General features: G+C 45.3%; 1 long non-coding RNA gene across 5 annotated transcripts in view; it reads right to left on the reverse strand.

Annotated features, from left to right (window-relative positions):
* The window catches only part of LOC137203598 (uncharacterized), a 220,998-nt gene that overhangs the window by 38,863 nt on the left and 161,415 nt on the right, over window positions 1-20,720 (reverse strand). For 2 of the 5 annotated variants that reach the window (XR_010933199.1, XR_010933191.1), the window contains one exon: window positions 5,596-5,704. This is a non-coding gene — a long non-coding RNA (uncharacterized lncRNA). Of the gene's footprint in view, window positions 1-4,980; window positions 5,000-5,595; window positions 5,705-9,283; window positions 9,570-20,720 lie in introns of those variants that run through there. The other 3 variants (XR_010933185.1, XR_010933200.1, XR_010933195.1) reach the window with 2 other exon arrangements.

The raw sequence follows: 20,720 nt of genomic DNA on the forward strand, positions 1-20,720 counted from the left end.
TCCTGAAATATCCATATTATTTACCTGTCTTTGTGAGTCATAAATTCCTTGCTTTTCTGTTTGTTAAGAAAAAAGGACTAGGAGTCTAACCCTGGACAGCTGAAGATGACTCCTTCTGCAGGCGTGCGGTGCGGCAGCCTCTAGTGGCCTCTCCCGACCCACAACTGACCCTGGGGTCTGTGTGTAGGTCAACGGTATTGGGCAGCAACCTTCACGAGGCAGGTGTGGGTGCAGAGGAGGCTGCGAGGCGTAGGCAGGACCCTCTCCCTCCACACTGTGAAAATGAAGAGGGCTGTGCTGGGTGCAAAAGCCCACGCCAGGACAACTTCCTTCTTCTCGCCAGCTTGTCATTTCCTCTGGTCACTGATGGCTGTTTTTAGACCGAGGGTGCTGACACTTGTTCTGGCTTCTGCATCCTTCTCCAGTTTCTCTTCTCTGCAAAACTCCTGCTCTGGTTCATCTGTTACTACCCTCCCATCCTCTTGTGAGGCACTAGATTTTTGTAAAAATGTCTGACAGACTGATCCCCTACTCCTGGGATTCTCATAATTTTAATGATCACATCAAGGCAACTTTTTAAGGGAGAAAAGGTAAATCAGTGCGAAAGCTTTTGCTCTATCGTTTATAATTTGCTCATCAGAATGTTCTAATGTATCCATTTTATGCAACAAGAAATTAGCATGGTTTTCTAATTTCCTAGGAATATCGAAAGTGTTGTATCATTCAGGGTTCTCCAGAGACATAGAACTAATGGGACAAATATAGATATATAGAAAGCGATTGATTATGAGGGATTAGCTCACGTGATAGTGGAGATTGAGAAGTCTTTTGATCTACTATCTACAAGTTGGAGGCCCAGGGAAGCCGGTGACATAGCTCCAGTCCAAACCCGACGGCTTGAGAACCAGGGCAACCCACGGGGTAAGTCCCAGTCCAAGGGCAGGAGGAGATCTATGTCCCAGTTCAAGTAAGTAAATCAGGCACGAAGAGCAAATTTGCCGTTTCTCTACCTTTTTGCTCTATTCAGGTCCTCAAGGGATTGGATGATGTCCACACTTCTTTACTCAGTCTACCAATTCAAATGTTAATCTCATCCCGAAACAGACACACTCAGAAATAATATTTAGCCAGCTATCTGGGCACCCTGCAGCCCAGTCAAGATGACTCATAAAATTAACCATTACATCCCCACAATCTAAATGTGAACGCATACAAACAATGCCAGGTAAAAGAACAATTCTTGGGAAAGGGTAACAGGTGGCTTCAGAAACTCATTGAAGGAGAAAGGGCAATCTTATATTCCTGAACTGAATGACTTGAAATGTGGGGAGCTCATGGAAATGCTCTACATTGTCTGGGTTTGATCTGTTTCAGACAGTGTGATTCATGATGTTATGCAATTAATACCAGAATCTCTGATATAATGAGACGCCTTTGGGGTGCAAATGAGGATCATTAAATGACACGGAAACAAAATTATCAAGGAATAGAAGAAGTTAGACTAGATAAAGTTAGAGACATTTCTATTAAGCACACCTGTACTTGCTTTGTCAATTCTTCAATAAGAAGAAATCAAAGTTAATATCAAATATGTACCATATATCACTGCAGTCATTACATTTATAGCAAAGCACAATTAAAATAAGTGGTAAAGTTATTTTGTAGTGTGAGTTCAGGAAACTTTAATAACTCTTCTTTCAATGTCACATTAATGCCTCAAATTTAAGAACTTACTTTTGTATTGTGCTGGATCAAGCAGAATTCAACTTGAAAATTACAGGTAAAATGCTGGTGTTCAGAATGAGCAGACAAGAACAGTGGTGCCCTAAGAGCATATCTATTTTTTTTTTTAATGTTTTGCCCTCTGACTCTCTCTCATATTTGACGCATGGTTAACTTAATAGTCTGATGTTTGTAACCTTGGATTCTCATGGATCCAATAACTAGATGTACAGCTGATCCAGCTTCAAAGAGCCTCAAACCGTAAGTCAATTTTTTTGTGGTATTCTCTGGGCTTTGCATTTTTCGCTAGAGTCTGCAAAGACTCTTAGCCCAGATAGGTTTAAGAACCATTGTGGTAAAAATTTGGGAAAAACGAGTTAAGAGATTTAAGAGTGGGGAAAAGGGATTTTCTTTTAATCAGCAGCAGACCTCAAGCACCCCGAGGCTTTTGCTCACCTAGCTCTACAAATGGAATAAAAGGGCTATTTTGAAACATGTAAGAAAAGGAGGAATGAGCAAGGGATGCAGCAGGCACTTGTTCTCCTGTTTCTCTTCCATCCCACTTGAAGGTGCGGGGGCAGGGGATTGGCCGCCCTTAGCCTGCTGGACACAGAGGCTGAACACAGCAGAGGCAGCCGAGGACCGGGAAGGGGGAAAGCCAGCCCCAGGCAGACAGCGCACTAGGTGGACAGCGCTGGTTCACAAGCTTTGTGGACTAGAACACTCAGCGTGAAACAGCTTTTAATTCTGCAGTGCCGTACCACCCACTACAACACCAAACTATAATTTCACTAATTAGAGTTCAACTTAGTCTGCAAATGCACACTATTTGCTAGTTTGCCTTATTTATTTATTTATCTGTAAAGACTTTGATTCTACAATACCATTGGGATCTTGACTTCCACTTTGGATTTGGGCTGACAGTTTGATAAATATTATCTCAGAGGACCTCACAGCCTGATAATTCTCCTCTGGAAGCCTGAACAACTGTGTTAGTCTTAAATGCAAATCAAACCCAAGAAGAAGGTGTGGGTTGACACTGGTGGGCGTGACACTCCGCCTAACAGCTTACTGTGCCGAATCTAATAAAGCCAAAGAAGAGAGCCAACGACAGGAGAAATTGGAGCCAACGTCCCACACTAAAGAGCACAGTGCAAGCCTGGTTCAGCCCTGCAGCCCCAGAACGCTCTTCCTTTATAAGATTCCTTGATTTCCTTCCATCTACATGGCATCTCTCTGCCCAGGTGATAAATGGGTTCTGATGTGGAACAGGGTGTGTGTATCTAGTCCCCTGGGAGAGAGATGACAGAATGCCTGGGTCCACCACCTTGCCCTGGTTTCCCGTGAGCAGGTGTATATTTATGTCAATCCGGGAGATCTTCATACTGACACACAAGGATGTTTATTGACGGCTTACGGAGGAGGAGTACCACATTTCACTGAATCTAAGTTGCCATCTACTGCAACTTGCATCCTGATTTCAAATATGCTGCGAAGTAAAAATATGTGCATATTTAAACTGATGGAGAAATCCAGACATAGGAAACTCATTCAGGAAAAGAACAGACTAACTTGGTGATCTCAGATCCACAAAAAATGAATGCGTACTAGAATGTTACTCTGAGGTTCTTTCAGTTCTGCATGTATAATATATAATATACCATCTAGAAGCCCATCTACAGGTAATTGGTAAAAATAAATTACATCACAGCTGGATTATGGAAAAATATGTAGCCACTGCAGTATGAATTAGATCTACCTGCAGGGCATCTGAATTGCAATGGTTATATATATATTGTTCTTTTGTTTATTTTTGTTTTCCTTTTCTCCCCAGCTTTATTGAGGTGTAACTGTTATACAAAAATGCACTTAATTAATGTATAAAACTCGGTGAGTTTAGACATATATACATGCACTTGTGTTATTATCACCACAATCCAGTGGAGAATAAAATAGGTTTCAAAACAGTATTATGAGTATTATAATCTTATTTTTATAATATTTATAAATGTCAGTGCATCACACACATCTGGGAGCATAAAAATTAAATAGTCTGCAGTTATTCTAAGAGGTGGCATGTTTTTGGGTGACAGGCAGAGTCTATGTTTGAATTTACACTTCTGTGTGTGTGTGTGTTTGCTAGACGTTTTGTTTTTCATGCTAAGTATAGATTACTTTATAATTAGCAAGAACGGTAAAGGCATTTCAACTGTGAAAAAAAAATCTGTAATCTATATCTTTAAAACTGTTAACCAATATGCAATTTATGTGGATGTAGTGGTGAACAAAAACAAACAATATCCCTGTTTTCTCAGAGTCACAGTCAAGTCTGAGACAGAGCTGGACTGAACACGTAGAGCAAACCCTGATGGTCTGACGGCAGAGGCGGCCTTGGATGGAGAGCCTAATGGAACCTGGCCCGAGGGAGGGCGGGGGAGCTGCGGCTGCTCAGAGTGGCTTCGGAGCCCAGGGCATTTGGTGGGGGAAAGGACCGAGTGGCGGGAGGAAGGTAGAACCGCCAGATTACGATTACGTCTGGGGAGCTGCGGTTCCTGAGGGGCCCTGAGACGTTCAAGTGAGGCATCTGACTCTGAAGCTCAGAGGACCGGCTTCAAGTGGACAGAGCATCCGGAGCTCGTAGGGAGGGTGACAGGGGACTGTCCTGGGGTGGCCGGGAAGGGAGAGGGGGCTCCGCGAAGCGTCTGAGAGGTGTCCCGGGGGCAGGAGGGATGACACAGCCAAGAGGAGGAAGGGCAGAGCTGGGCCCAGGGTGGGCGCCGCGGGAGCCGGGGTGACCTGGGCAGACGCGTTTCAATGCCACAGGTGGTTTTGGTCGGGGTGCTGGGGGCGGAAGCCACGTTGGGGGCGAGACAGGAGGAGAGGATGAGGCTTCTCTCCCGAGGCTGGACAAGAGAGGGGGACCGAGCCGAGGGAGGCTGTCTTTTTCCTTCCTAACCTGGGAGAGACTGCCTAGGTATGAAGCCTTGTGAAGATGTCCTCCCGTGAAGCGACTGCGAATACAGGACAGGAGGGGCGTGTCCCCGCGGCGTTTGGAGGCAGGAGAGCCTGGCTCCCAGGAGGCTCCCGGCGGGGGCGCCCCGCCTGCAGCTCCGCCCCCGGACTTGGGCCCCAAGGGGAGCCCCCTTACCTTGTGTTCTGAGGATTCACACCACGCTCCCCTCTCCTGGTGGGAAACCCAGGATGCTGATGAAGGACACGACCTCAGACACGGCGACTCGGGTGTACACACTGCCCCCGTGAACACACCTTTCCAAACCTTTTAAGGAAAGCTGCTGTCTTGGAAAGGCCCCGAGTTGAAAACACACACGCAACGTGCTCTTTATCTGTTGCACAAACACTGAACACCTGCTGAATACAGATACTGCAGGGGCTACGTGGAGACACGAAGCGACTGGAGTTCAGGGGCTCCGTCAGTCCCCAAAGCCCGTGCTACAGGAAGAGCGGGCGCCTGAAAACTGGCCCTGCGCCCCGGCCCCCCCCCCGTACAGCAGCGCTCAGAAACGTGCACGAAAGCGTGTTTCCAACGCTACGGACACGCGAAGCAGACTGAGGACCGCGCAGATGGCCCTCAGAGCTTCCTAAGGAAATCTTTATCAGCAGGTGTAGAAGGAGAGACCCAGCTATGGAGCAGAAGCTCCCCATCTACTCCGAGAACTGACAGCAGGACGGTCTCTTTCCCTCGCACACGGGGAGGGGCCCACTCTCCCCACTCCCACTCCCTGGAGGGCTTGTGAAATCACACACTCTAGAGGAATCCACACCTAGGATTCCTGATTTAGGGGTGGGTGGGGCCGGAGAATCTGCATTTCTGACAGGTTATCTTGTGGAAACTGCTTGTTCAGGGAACCCTACCTTGAGAACCATCCCAGGGCATTTCATCATTTGCAGGGTTGAAGGCTGGTTCCCCACCATCTCAGACTGCAGAGTGGGCGGGGCCTTGAGCATGGCAGCAGTTCTGGTCCTGGGGGAAGAAGACATTTGATGAGCAGCTAGCTGTGGCCTCCCAGGCCAGCCCCAGTACCTACGGATGCCAAAGCCAGGGGAGCTCATCTTCCCAAAGCAGAAGGCTGCGAACCACAGTCTAGAGGCCAAGTACTACCCATCTTGTTCCTGGAAGTAAGTAAATAAAGTTTTATTGGAATGCATCCACACTCAATCACTTTCATGTTGTCTAAACTGCTTTTACATCACAGGGCAGAGCCAAGTAGTTGCGGCCGAGACAGGAAAGCCCATAAAACTGGAGCTATTCCTATCCCTAGTACTTGTGTTAATAGCAAATTTTAGCCTTATTATAAGCCCTGAAGGCCTCACTGTTTCATACGGTAGATTAGACAAAGCTGATAATAGTAGTGTAGATTAAAGCCTACTTATGGGTCTTTGGATAGAATTTATAATAAAACCAAGATATACGGTCATCCCTCAGTATCCAAGGGTGATTGGTAACGAGACTTTCCCCCCACCCCGCCCAGATACCAAAATCCAGTATCTCAAGTCTTTTACGTAAAGTGGTGTAGTATTTGCATGTAACCTACCCACCTCCTGCTGTATACTTTAAGCCATCTCTGCTATAACACCTTATACAATGAAAATTGTTATGTAACTAGTTGCCAGTGCATGGCAAATTCAAGTTTGGCTTTTTGGAACTTGCTGATTTTTTCTGAATATTTGCCACCTGCAGTTGGTTGAATCCGTGGATGTGGAACCCACGGACATGGAGGGTCGACTCTATTTCCTCATGGCTAGTTCTGGGTGCGGATCAGAGTTATTCTGGCATCCCGGGAGCCTAGGAGTTCCCTTCCTGCAGGACACCTGGGAACTCCCAGCAGAGTGGCCTGTGGTGACTACAAACGGAACTGCTCCCCTAAGCACTGTGTGCCTCGGGCTTTGGCCTGGGCACCCCTGCACTGCAGGCAATCCTGCCGATGGACTTACATGTGGAATACGGGCCGTGCGCAGCTGTGTGTGGGGAGCACAGAAGGGTCTGAGCAGGGGGACAGTAAAGAGCTCTAAACCTGATGGTGCGTGTTGTTTCATGTTTTTGTTTTTGTTTTGTTTTGTTTCTGCTGACTTTACCTTCCTGCTACTTAGTACAGGCAGGCATGTCATAAAGATGATGTAATTCTGCTTGTCACATTGTGAGCTGTGTCCTATTCCTATCAGCCACTTGAAGATTCTACTCTGGATCTCAGGGATTTACTTGTCCAGGAACAAAGAGCCAAGAGCAGCTGCAGGAGGCCTTGAATGCGGGCATCCTGGCCACGTTCCCTGCTTCTCCCAGCGCCGTTCCCGAGGCAGGTGGGCTGCAAGAGCCATCTGAGGACCAGTCTGGTGGCAGCAGGACTAACCTTCAGCCAGTTCACGCCTGCGTATCTTTGCTGCTTTTCTATGGCCTCTGCCATCATGGCTGTTAAATAGTTTTTGATATTATTTTAGGATATATCGTCTAACTTTTAAATGACAGTCACAATGCGATGCGAGTTAAATGAGAGTTACAAATACACGTGTTCAGTGATATGTGTTCAGATTGACAGAAACTGTAGGACGTTGTTTTTATAATGATGCGTTATAGGTAACGGAGGTGTCAGTCTGACATAGAAAGTCATGAGTTGTGTCTGTTTCTTATCCATTCTACAAAAGTTAATTTTATATTATTATAATATATAAAGTGTACCTGAAATTGTCATCCTTGATATTAACCCCTCCCACCTTTAGTAGTCTGTTCTTTGCCTGCTATAAAATGGCAGATATGCATTTTCCTTTCATCCTAAAACAAGCCGGCTAAAATATAGATCCTCAGAGGAGAAAAATGCTGCCTTGCAAGTTAATAGAGAAATGCCATCACTGCATCTGTAAATTAGGCTGCACACTTTTGTACTGGTTAGAGGTGGGGTTTTTTGCAGACAGTTTTATATCATAAATGCCAAATTAACTGCTGTAGATTATGGTACTGATCTTTATTGTTATTTTATACGAATAGACTCTCATAAAAATTCACCCGATCTCAAATGTAAAAATAGATACTCATAAAAAGTCAGAAACCCGGGCAGGAGAGAGGAAGGATGGGCGACGAAAAGCCTATTTAATTCTTGGACTGGTCTGCAGTGTTAATTTATCTTGAAATCTTGGTTTTGCCTTAAGCAGAATAATGGAATCAAGTTGTGGTTTTTTAAAAAAGTTATTTATTTAATTATCTGTTTATTTATTTATTTTGGAGCCTATGCCTGTCTGGGTACTTCGTGTTCTAATCTAGAAAAAGACGTTGTCAGAGTCAGAAGAACTAAAGATTCTTAGTTCAGAAGATCTAAAGTCAGAGCTAAAGAATCTTGAGTGAATCTTTGCTTGAGACTCTGTGCCTTGTATTTTTCATAGAAAATACAGTTTTAACCAGAGGTATTTTTTAATGCTTTGGTATAAATTCTCCATTTTGCAATTATATGCCATTAAATGCATGGTAATAAAACCCTCTGTTCTGCATGGTCTTTAATATGAAGTGTGTTATTTGAAGTTTATTTCAAATGTATTCAGACAGTGACTACTGAGTGCTGTGAAGGCCCATTAAAAAGTGCTTCTCTTTGCTCTATGTTCAGTTTTTCTCCAAGTCAGACTATGCCTCTTGTCTATCTAGTGATATATGATATGTCTCTCTTCAGATAATGTAACTACCACCTTTATAATCCATGGACCATGATTATAAACAAAATGTGTCTTTTTTAAATTTCTGTAATTTATCCTCTAGCTATATTGAACTTAGACTTTTAATGAGGGTATCAGAATTATCTACTGCAATTCCTAGACTAAACAATGTGTGTTTGAGTATCAAATAGTATTGTACCTGTTACAGTGTAGATGCTTAATATATGCTTTAAAATGAATGGGTTAATGAAAACAGAGACAGTGTCTTCAGTTCAAGGCTTTTAAACATCTTGAAATCCCTTATTTGCAATTGTTATCATCTGCAGAATTTGTCTTATTGTCCTGGTTCATTTATTTATTTTCTTAAAATTAACTCAGTCTTCAGCCCTCACATTAGATAATCTGAATTAATTTTATGTCTATGCTTAAAAACTTTGAGGTGCTGGTTTCTTTTATACCCAGGCGGTGGGTGATTCACACCGATAGTGTAGATCGATCTCCAGGTGTCTCAATTACAAGAGCCAAATGTTTCTACTGTGGCTTTGAGGTCTGGGCCATTGATGAGTCCCAGGAGATACTCACTGGTTTCCTAGAACCACATCTGCTTTAAGCTGTCAGCCAGAAAAGAAAAAAAAAAAATCAATCAAATCAAAAAGGATGTGTGTGATCTGTGAAGATATATCCACGTACAATTGTGTGTTAAAAGGGCCAAATTTTTCAAGCAACGAACTGTAAGAGCCCATAGAAAGTTTCCCCATCACTTCTAATGCTCACATTCCTCCTTGGTGTGTGGGATCCTCACTCAGCTGAGCTGAGTCATTTTGCTGAAGATTAAGAAGCCGATTGCAGACTCTTCCATGCTGACCATTTTAAAAAGAATTAATATCTTTATATATATATATATATATATATATAAACATCTTTATTGCAGTATAATTGCTTTACAATGGTGTGTTAGTTTCTGCTTTATAACAAAGTGATTTATATTTTAATAGCCTGAATTTTTAATTTTGCTACCAAAATGCAACAGCAAAAGAGGAAATAATGCAGGGGAGCGTGAAGAAGAAGTTGAGCGGAGACCATATGAAGTCGGGCCCACCCAGGCAGCAGGAGAGACAGTGCCTTGGGAACAGCAGGGCGGTCATCGTGTTGCAGGAAACCATCGCTTCTGCCATCTTTTTATGGCTGGTAATCTGTTAACAGATGTCGCACATGGAGTTATCACTGCCCAAACTTCACAAATGTAAACACATTTCAACCTACGTTTAGACAGGAACTGGCTGTGCTATTATAATGCTGAAATTTAATTTAACTGGAATTAAAATGGAACTAAACTGCTCCATGGAATTTAGGACTCTGTACACACACACACACACACACACACACACACCCACACCAGTGCACACACAGTGTGTTTTGTTGGAATAAGAGTGGAGGTCAAATAGATAACTAATGAGAACCTACTGTATAGCACAGGGAACTCTACTCAGTGCTCTACGGTGACCTAATGGGAAAGAAATCCAAAAAAGAGGGGATATATGTATACGTATAGCAGATTCACTTTGCTGTACAGCAGAAACTAACACAACATTGTAAAGCGACTAAACTCCAATTAAAAAAAAAAAAAAGAGTGGAGGTCAAAACATGCTCTCAAAATTCTGGGGTCAAAGTATACTCTTAAAACTGTGTCCTCCATATTGAAACAAAATGCATTGACAGGTGTGATAGCAGGAACAAACATCACGATATTTGAAAGAGAAATTTATGACAGCCGCAACCTTTTTTTTTTTCTTTTTTTTTTTTTTTGCGGTACGCGGGCCTCTCACTGTTGTGGCCTCTCCCGTTGCGGAGCACAGGCTCCGGACGCGCAGGCTCAGCGGCCATGGCTCACGGGCCCAGCCTCTCGGCGGCATGTGGGATCCTGCCGGACCGGGGCATGAACCCGCATCCCCTGCATTGGCAGGCGTACTCTCAACCACTGTGCCACCAGGGAAGCCCGCCGCAACCTTTTTGAGTGGAAAGACCGAAATGCTTTTCTTTTCATTCTTCTTTGCCTGCAAACAGCCAGGGCCATGAACAAGTGTAGCAGAAAGCCTCCTGGTGCTGGGAAAGGAAGGCGTCTTGTTCTTCTTCGGGCATAAAGAACGCGGCCGTCCTTTTTTTCTATTTCCCTGTTTCCCCAGCATCATTAAACGCATGTTCTCTGTTCTAGTCATTTTGAGTCAGTCACTGACTGAACTGTCTTTTGTGCTCTGGCAAAGATAATGTATCTGGGTTTCCTTAGTGATATTCTAAACACATTTTTTTCTGTGCTCCCATACAGAGCACATAGTTTCGGAGGAATTCCTGTTGTGTGGGAGGCCAGCTCAGCCCCATTCACACACTCAGCTTCCCAGATGTGACCCCTTGGGCCTGGTCCTATCTCGGTTTCAGCCGCCAGGCTGCTCCCCGGCATCCTTGTCGACAACCACAGTGGCCTTTCTTCATTTACTTATTTACTTTGTATTTGCATGGTGTACTTCAGCTTTTTTTTTAATCTTCCTTTGAGTACGTTAAGATTGTGAAAAAAGTTTGCTCCAGGAAAAGGGAGCTGAAATGCCCCGATTCCTTTAATTGCATAAATGGGGGTGTGTGTGTGGCAGGAGGTGGGGGAGGGCAGGTGAAAGAGAAAGGAGTGGAAATCAGTTAGCACCCTGGGTCGTCAGATAAGATGCCCCTCTATTAAAAACTCAAGACTTGAGACCGGGAAGCTGGCACCAGACAGGGGCTTGCTGTTATTACAGTTCTTGTTAAAATTTGACCCACAGGGTGAGTTTTTTAAATCTCAGTGAAATAGGGTACTGACCTCTTCAAAACTCTCAGATGTGCGCAGGAGATGAGACCCGAGATAATATTTACGGTGCTTTTTGACTAAGGAAGGTCACTGTGTGACAATTTCAGGGGGACACCTGCAGCACGGCTTTGTCAACAGGGCCTTGAATGTGAACAAAACACACACAGTCATTTCCCACCAGGATGTGACATCCGGGGCCGACCCTGAACACAGGCACATCTGGAGGATGACTATTTCGGGAAGCATTTTCTCCTCTGGTCTGTGACTTAATCTGTCGGGTATCTGGGAGGGGGTCAGAGAGAAGATCTGCCTTCAAAGTGTGAATGTCTTCAAGTGTGGCTGGGGGAGTGGACCAGGGGCTAGGGAGCCTTGAAGCGCAGGCGCTGAGCTGCCAAAGCCACTATTCTGAGGCTGATTTAACCAGAACAGTGGGGGAATCAGGGCTCTCAAGTAGGCCAGTGCTTAAAAATGAGTGATATAAACGTTACTCATTGTACGATTGAGGGAAAGACATCAAGCACAGGAAGCGATTACAATTCTTTATCTACTGGGCCCCGTCGCTAAGGAAACTCTGACTCAGTGCATGAAAGACAGCAGTCCCTTTGGAGTTCAGGCCAGTTAGTCATGATAGCTCCGGATCCTCTGGTATTAATAGCAATCACATCGACCAAGTGGACAGCCCTTAAGGTCTGAAGCAATGTCCACATGTATAAGCCTGCTTTATGCACATCAGAAGTCAATGTTATTCATCCTCATTTTTCAAATAAAGAAATCGAGAGCTACAGTCTGGCAGGAAAAAAAAGATTCAAATCCAGATCTTCTAAGTTCAAGTTTAAGCTTCATTGTTCTGCTACACTACAGCTATTCTGCTTAAACGCACAGGTCTTTAAGCTTTTGTGCAGAATCCTGCAAATGTCAACCAGATGCTATTGCATGATGCGAATGCAGTATAGACTGGTGTGTACGTGGGAGGTGTGCACCTTCATCTCTCACTTTTTAATCAGAAGAAAAATGCTCACTTGTGCTTGACTTTTACCAAAAAGTTTTCCTGGTCCTGCAGACGGAACTGTCTTCTGGCATAATTAACTCAGAGGAAATATGTATCTCTTGGGGCTGAAAAACTTGAGGGAGGTCCTAAATTACATGGACATCACATACTTTCATAAGCTACTTTGTTCTTTTCTTAAAATCATCTCAGGAATCATTTATTTTTTGGAGATGGCAGTCTTACTTACACTGAAAAACAGTTTTATATGGGTTGTCTTTCATTCACGGTGAGGCGATGAGAAAAGAAAACAAAATTTGTTTAGAGCTCCAGTGAAAAAATAATTGATTGGATGGTAGCTTAACTGTCAAAATCAGAACTTTCCCATACTATCTGAGGAATGAAAACACATCCTGATTAGTAACCCTCACCAAGTTTGGAAGGTTAGAGGTGATTCAGTCTCCATGAATGTGGTATGGTCTTATTTTAAGAAGGGCCTCTGAGTCATGTGGAGTTGTGTCAAAATATGTGTTGTGTTATGTTTTGTTATTTTAAAAAGGCAGCTTGGAGGGAGGAAATTGAACCATCTTTTTTTCAAAAAAATCTCTGCCCTTTAATGGAAGAAAAGGGCAAGTCAGTTCCCACACATCTCACTTACTCTCTGTAATGCAGGCTCTGATGTATTTTACTGCAGATATATTCTAAATGCGGTTTGCTATAACCTTACTTACTTAGAGCATTTTTAGTTTGTAACTTGAGCTGTTCTTACTTAATATTTATTGTTAGATGTGGTTACATGCACTGCTTAGAATCGAATGAAATTTACTATTTATCTATTACTATCTTGACTGATTAGCTATCTGGAATGATGTTTATACAGATACATGTACTATTTTAATCTATGTAAAATACGCAAAATTTTAAGCGAGCTTCAGTTTTCCCAACCAGAAATATAGGAGTAGAACCAATCTTGCCTATATTCCTGGGCAAGCACATGGGGTAGGGGCATCAGAGGTGCGTCATGAGAAGGGGACTGACCCTCTCAGGCAGGGGTGAAGAAGGCAAAGGGTTGCCAGAATTAAGGGCCCAAGATCCCTAGCTTCATAGGAATTTGCTCTTATAAATGCATGCTGAACTTCCCAAGCCCATGTCTTTCCAATAAATGTCCTAAATTTAATAAAAGAGATGCTGTGAAGTTGGGAATTCAATTTGGGCTGTAATTCACCACTCCTAAAATGAGGCCTTGGGCTTAATTTTCAGCAATCTAGGCCCTCTGGCTACAGGAGGGAAGATTTCTTACAGGGCCCATCGAGAAGCTTTTTGGTTCCTTCTGTAGATCTTAATCTAGGAATTTAAAGCCCTGAGCACATCATTTTCTTTTCCTAAGCTGTCTAGCGTAGTTAGAAGCAAGCAACCAACCTGATTAGGCTCCTATTTTTCACCAAAATGTTCAAACTCAGTAAATACTTGGCCACCCAGAACCTCGTCCTCCATAGGCACGTAAGCGCAGGTGTGTAAAGGTGATCATCTGAGTGACTGTTTTGCCACCACAGGCTAAACACTCCTTTACCACTGGATATGGGGTCCTTTGTGTCTTAAATCTAATTAGATGAGAAAACCAATTCTAGAAAACCCAGAAACAAGAGAGCTCATCCTTAAGGTTCTGTCCCTCAGGAAACACTCTCAATACCAAATTCTATTTCAGGTTTAAATCAGACAAGCAGAGCAGATCTACAGCTTTGTGTTTGGGTATCTGACCTTCTGAGCAGTGAGAGCTGCTCAGGCCGCCTCTGTGAGGCTGCGGTCTCTGTGTCTGATGCCAGAGCCCCAAGCCCTGGGAGTGGAAGGAAGACGGGTGTGGGGTGGAGAGAATAAGCTGAAGCCAAAGCCAGACTGAAACCCATGTCAGCCCTTGTCACGTCTGACCTTGGGCTACATGGAAGACTCTAGCTGGACTGTTGAAGGAATGTCTGAGGACTTTCTCCTAAGGTTTTCCAATTGCTTCAGCAAGACTGCCTCACGGCTATTTTTAAGTCATCTAGAAGCATTTTTAAAGACCAGCACTTGGTTATTACATTTCAGTTCCTTTTCCACAAAGGTTTTTCAGAAGCTTTCCTCATGTCATCAATGACACAATATTTGTAAAGTAATAGATGCATAACACACGTCACGCAAGGGCTGTGGGCGAGCTCCACAGGTAAGAATCTCGACTGGCCTTCTACGGCGAATACGATTTCACTGTCAGAAGCGCAGTGTAAGTTTCCCTGTCTGCCTCCTGCTCTGATTTTAAGGGCACTCACCCAAGTGATGAGTAACAGCAGATGATGGGGTGAATCATTGGACACTGCAGTTTGAATTGAGTGGTCAGTCCCCTCCCGGCCTGTGGTTGGGAAAGCATTGGAATAACGGAACTGAGGGTAAAGAAGATGCAGCTGGGTCTTCTCAGGTCACAGCCCGAGGGCCTGGGAGGAAAGGACACCCAGGAAAGAGGGAAGGCCAGCCAAGACGGATGGGTGTGCTCTGTGCTTCCCTGTGCTGCTCTTGCCTTGAGGTTGAACACAAAGAGCTGACGGACTGTGAACAGTCACAGACCAATTATCTAAGCTGTGACAGCAAGATGCAGAGCTGCTCGCTCAAGATCCTCAAGGAAACACGGCCGGACTCGATCACTTCCCACCACCAGCGTTCTGAGGAGGGAGGGTGTTTAAAAATCTGCTCCAAGAAGGTCTGACTTTGCACAGGTTATGGAGCAGAATTTCCCTGGACAGAATCTTTGCCAGCAACCGAGATGCAAAGCAGGACACCTTCTCCTGGAACAGACGATGCCAGGGCTCAGAGTGTTTGTCAGGGAAAAGCAGAAGCAATGATGTCAAAATGGAAAAATGACCCAGAGAGAAAGTCTCCAACTTATTGCTCAGAAAATGATTATTTGGGGGGAGATAGGGTTGGGGTCAGACATTTAATATTTTGGTAACCAGCATTTCATAGCATGTGGTTGAAACTTCTGTCCCACATTCATCGGCTTCCCTCACGTGGATCCTCCTCATTAATGTTTAAATGTGCTCAGGTCTCCCCCCATTTTAGGGGGACCCCAAGGTTACATGTGTCACATTAAGATACATGAAGACTAGGGCTTCCCTGGTGGCGAAGAGGTTGAGAGTCCGCCTGCCGATGCGGGGGACACAGGTTCGTGCCCCGGTCCGGGAAGATCCCACATGCCGCGGAGCGGCTGGGCCCGTGAGCCATGGTGGCTGAGCCTGCGCGTCCGGAGCCTGTGCTCCGCAACGGGAGGGGCCACAACAGTGAGAGGCCTGCGTACCGCAAAAAAAAAAAAAAAAAAAAAAGATACATGAAGTATAGATGCTCTGTAGTAACTTAAAGCTGATCCAAACCTCCCCGAGTACTTAACTGGGAGGTTAGATGAGTCTACATTTTAAAGTCTGTTTGGGGAACATGGTCATATTCATCAGGCCCTTTTCTCAGATTTCCTTTGGGGTCTTGCTGGAGAAGCAGACCCTGGGATCTGTACAGTCAGCTACTTGCCCCGGTCCCTGGCTCCCCATCCTTCAGGGCCCGGGTGCCCCAGTAGCATCTGATTCAGATTCTCCAACCAACTGGTGGGTGTGTTCCAGTCCACACTCGTGACTTGGTGGTTTGCTTAGACTCTGTTAGTCCCACCTCGGCCCTCCTGGTCACTGGGCGCACCCTGAAGTCCAGATCTTTCTCCCAGTCGGTCTACACTGCCCTTCCTGTGGACCTTGGCTGTTTTACCTCAACCCCTGCAGGCAAGCTCCATGGCCGTGCACTCAGGAGGAGTTCTGCGTGGCTACCACGCCGCAGAGGACGCCAGGATGTCTCAGGAAAGGACCCCCTGGGCTCTTCTCACCTCGCCAAGGGGCTCCCTCTCATGTGCTCTGTGTGACAATAACACTGCGGTGGCCGAGTAGAAACTCGCGATCCCAAAGAGACAGCTAAGCGGAAGCCCCTTCCTCCCAACTTTCCCTCCAAGTGCCTCCCGTCTGCAGGGGCTGGGGAACACGTGTCTCCATGCTGCCGCCCCGCTGCCCTCTGATCTTCCTCCCAAAACAGACGAAGAAGGCTGTTCCTCCTTGCCCCACTTCAGGGGCACCTGCCTTCCCCCTTTCCTGAGGCTGTAAGGACTGAACAGCTGCCAGTGAACATGCTTTATTAGAATATGTGGGAAAACATATTAGTTTAATAGTCTCAAAATACATCTCTATTATGTCCTTTGAGAAAACAACCCAAACCCTTACCTCCTGACTGTCCCCTTGTCCCAGGGCACATTCTCAAAGATGTCGTCTACATGCCTGGCTTCCGGTCCCTCACCCTCTCCCACTCCTTAGCTCCCTTCAGCCTGATTCCCACCCCTCCCTCCACTGACACATCCTGTGGAAGGGCAGTGACCCGCACGCCGGCAAAGCCAAGCACAATTTTCGTACATCCGACTTGACTACTCTAGAGCATTTGTCACTACTGATCACTCCTCATTTTGTGAGACCCTTGCTTCCCTTGGTTTCACTCGAATGTTCTTCATCCATCACTGGTCTCCTTCTCAGGCTCCTCTTGGGCCTGGATCAGTCTTGCCTTGGAGTCACGTGAGACGAGGCTTTGTTCTCAGCCCGGGCTCTCTTCCAGTCCCTCCCATGCTTTCAACAGTCAACCGAACATCAGTGAATCGCTAAGGCACAAAAGTAGCCCAAACATCCCGCCGCACACCTGCAGCCTACAACCACTGCACTCAAGGAATCCCATATCTAGGATCCCTTTTAAGGGATCTTTTCCCTCCACATGAAGGTAAGCTCGCTGGGTTTGGGAACAGGACTACTGTGGCTAATCAATATCGCCCCAGCATAATACAGTGCCCTAGGACAGGTGTTCAATGAATTATCTTTTGAATGAATGAATGAATATTAGAAAGAATAAATAAATGAACTGCAAATCATTTGCTATGGTAAATAAAATGATACGGTGACCAAAACATAATGAAATTACCTAAAGACAAGTTCTATTGGCTCAACCAAATGTTTCCATTCCATTATCTCAGTATTATTTCTGCTTCTTGTAGGTTTCCCTTGTAATTTTTTTTTTAATTTAATTGTGGTAAAAAAACACATAACATGGGACTTCCCTGGTGGTCCAGTGGTAAAGAATCCTTCTCCCAATGCAGGGGACACAGGTTCGATCCCTGGTTGGGGAACTAAGATCCCACATGCCGTGGGGGCAACAAAGGCCACGTGCTGCAAACTACAGAGCCCACGCTCTGGAGCCCGTGCACCACAACTAGAGAGAAGCCCACAAGCCACAGCGAAAGATCCCATATGCTGCAATGAAGATACCACGTGTTGCAACTAAGACCCGACACAGCAAAAAATAAATAAATAAATATTTTTTTTAAAAAACAAACACATAACATAAAATGTATCACCTTAACCATTTCCAAGTGTACAGTTCGGAAGTGTTAACTTCAATGTTGTACCACCAATCTCCAGAACGTTTTCACCTTGTAAAACCAAAACTCTGTATCTAAACACCGCCTCCTCTCCTTCTTTCTTCCCCCAATCCCCTGGCAACCACCATTCTACTCTCTTCTCTGTGAACTTGACTTCTCTTGGTAATAAATTATTTGGCAGGCTATAGATACCTTGTTGATAAGTGTCTTGTATTTGAAAGTACTGAGAAAAGAGTGTCATGTGTCTAAGCGGCTATTTGATCTTGATTCTTTCATTTCAACTTGAAAAGCTAAATTGTTCTTCTGTGGCCCGTGCAGGAGGGGATGGTGGAGGTGGAGGTGGAAGTGGAGGGGACGGTGGAGTCACCTTTTGTTCTAGTCCAGGTACACAAAGCCCAGATAATCGTTTTAGGCTGTTTCAGAAGCAACTTTCTGCTTAAAGTATTTCCCTTATTTCCAACTATGGAAGAGGTTCAAAGGAAAGGGCTTCTAATGGATGGATGGAAGTAAGAAAATAGTCTTGAGAGTATCAAAGGGATGTGCTCAGTGGAGGAGATTCCTCACGAGGTTTCCTCATTCTTCCTGGGCACAGACGTCCAGTTAGACGATCATTCCCAGACTGCCTTGTGCTCTGTGATCAAGTTTTCTTTGGTTGAATTTCAGCATCAGTAAAATCTGTATGAGAACATGTTCAGCTTTTGCCCCTAAAGGACCTCGCTTTCCTCCTGGCTGGAGGTCAGCTGCAAGGACTGGGGTGCCTCGGGAAGATGTGTGTTGAGGACGGCGAGCCGCCCAGCTCGCATGGTACCAGATGTGACTCTTTGGAGCAGAGCCTGTCCACCCACCCTAGACTGTCACTGAGAAGAAAGACACCTCTGTCTGGTGTGAACCACTGCATTTGGAGGGCACCTTGTGCAGCAGGGTGTCCTTCCTATTCACACACACATCTCTGCTCTTCATTTTACACTTGCCTGAGTTACTTCCTCGCAGATCTAAACACGACTTATTTGTTGAAGTGGGTATGGCTCACTGGAACGTACAGAACAAACATGATGGACACTTTCCCTGACCTTGAAGAGTTTATTATTTTTGTGTTGAGAAAGTCGAAATCATGTACACAGGAAACACATAAATAATTAAGAGCCTATTTGAATAGTACTGACAGTTAGAGTTCTAGAATCCTAACTAGAAACTTGGAACCTTCTAGAAAGTCAGAGAAGATTGGAGAAGGGATCAACGGAAGGTTGAGTGGCCCTGCAAGGTTTCCAAGAGGAGGGGGCCTGAGTCAGTGTGTACAAGGGTGGGGGACCCACCTGCACCTGGGTCCTTCACCATAGGCAAAGGAAGTGTCTCTCCCTTCTCTATTTCCCCCAGGGAGAAGGCGAAACGACCAGCCTAACACACCTGGGCTGCTGGTCACTGAGTTCCAAACTCTGAGGGTCATGTATGAGACCTTACAAGAGGGACACCTTCATGGTGGCACCTCTGGGGTTTGCTTAGGACACTCCTCCCCACGTTTATCTTGCCAGCTTCTCCTGCTTGGATGCTGTTTCCATGGGAGCATTGCCAGGCCCTGAACCCAGGTAATGTGCCCTTCACATAGGAGCACATTGACCTGCCACCCCTGCCCTGAGAGCACCAGATTTCAATTCCCAGTTAACTGAAGGTGGCTTCCGTGGAACTGTCAGCTGTATGTGGACCCATGTCATCTTTTTTCAAAGAATCGTTCCCAGTGCTTCAGATAATGTCCAGACAATTATCAATAAAAGTATTTTAAATAAATGAGTAAATATTAGTGCTTATTGAATGATAAATATTGGGCAAGATCAAAACAGGGACTTCCCTGCACTGTAATCTATCCCGTGGTACATGATACCGAGTGTCTTCTCAGAAAAGTGGACATTTTTCAAATGACAAGTTGTTCTATTAGCAATATGTGGTCATATGGGGGTTTGCTAAATTCTTCTGTTCTTTTTTGGGAGCTTAAAATATGAAATGAGTTCACAGAGGTGGAATAGTTTCAAGCAATAGAAGGCCAAGATTAAACTGCTTCTTATTTCCCCTCTGAGAAGGAATCATTTATCTCTAGTGGAACTATCAGAGTCCTGGATAAAAATAAAAATGTGAATTTTTAAAGTAGGGCTCACTTTTTGAACTACTCTTCCAAAATGAACCATGCAGTTTGGCCTTTTTATTTGAATTATTCTGATGCAGTTTTCTCCACAAAGATGTAAAGTATATTAGAACCGGTCCCTCCGTTGGACTGAGGAACTTGGGAAGCTCTTTCGGGCTTGCAAAAACGCAGCCTCATCTGTTGGGTATTGGATAGATGAATAGTCAGCTCTCAGCCCTCACTTTGCAAATGGAGGGAGAATTCACAAAGTTAAGAATCCAATGGATGACTTCTTTGGGCTCTGCGTGGCAGTAACTCATTAAAAAGTAGAAAAGGAAGGCAGGAACTGTTCTCCTGTCCAAAATAAATCCCTCCATCACTAGAAGCACCTCCTGTACCAGTCTTTCTCAACTGGGGATGATCCTGCCTGCCACCCAGGGCACAGCAGCAATGTCTGGAGGCGTCTTTGATTGTCACACCTGGGGCTGGGGCAGGGTGTTACTGGCATCCAGTGGGTGGGGGTCAGGGATGCTACTAAGCATCCTAGGTGCCCAGGTCAGCCCCCAACACAAGCATCATTGGGCCCCAAAGTATCAACAGTATGGAGGGTGAGAAGCCCCATTGTGTCCTCTGAGGAACTTCTTGCATGCTGGCCAAGCAGAAGAACCCTGGTGACCTGCCTTCCGCCTGGGTCCTTGCAGTAAAGACCCTCTGCAACACTGCCTCCTTCCACATAGGGAACAGGGACTGGTGACCCCAGCTCAGCGGAAGGCCAGGCCCTCTGGCCTTCAGCATCATGTCTTGGGTCTGATGACTCCCAGCTTGGCGAATCCACCGGGTAAGGTAAGGCCCAGAGCCAACCCTGCCAAGGGAATCTCACACCCAGAGAAGCCGTCCCAGCGTGTGTGTCCTCTTGGCTGTCAGTTACATTTCTGTGTCTCGT

Source organism: Pseudorca crassidens, chromosome 1 (genome assembly GCF_039906515.1).
Source record: "Pseudorca crassidens isolate mPseCra1 chromosome 1, mPseCra1.hap1, whole genome shotgun sequence".
Lineage (NCBI taxonomy): Eukaryota > Metazoa > Chordata > Mammalia > Artiodactyla > Delphinidae > Pseudorca > Pseudorca crassidens.